This window comes from Lissotriton vulgaris, chromosome 3_1 (assembly GCF_964263255.1).
Source record: "Lissotriton vulgaris chromosome 3_1, aLisVul1.2, whole genome shotgun sequence".
NCBI classification, from domain to species: Eukaryota; Metazoa; Chordata; class Amphibia; order Caudata; family Salamandridae; genus Lissotriton; species Lissotriton vulgaris.
Window position 1 is genome coordinate 1697470085 of NC_141689.1, and position 475 is coordinate 1697470559.

The following is a 475-nucleotide window of genomic DNA, read 5'->3' on the forward strand; positions in this document are numbered from 1 at the left end:
ACAACTTAAACGCTTTTTGGCGCATATGATAAGATCAACAGGGTGGGCGGGGGATAGTAAAGAATCTGTTGGAATAATTACGCACGAGTAGATTTCACAGGGTTTCATGCAGAGAGGCACTATGGGGGTTGTAGGAGAATAGCGTATATGTTAAGGATAGGTTGTGACACACGAGGGAGAAAAGGCGGGGCACCATCTTAGCAGGTGAAATTGTGGAAGAAGACGGCGTGTAGCCAAACGCCGACATCGTGTGCACAAGTGATACGTAACGCTACAGGTACGGATAGGTAGCGAACACTGGGTGAAGAATGAGGGGATTAATATCGAAGACCACTGGGTGGCACATTGGGGTCCCGTGTGTGAGGTTATGGAGGGTTAAACAACGTTATAAGGGAGTTAGTTTAGTGGATTCTTTTTAACTTAACTACGGTAGCATTTTCGCTCCGTTTTTTCCGAGGGTAGCGCCAACAACGTT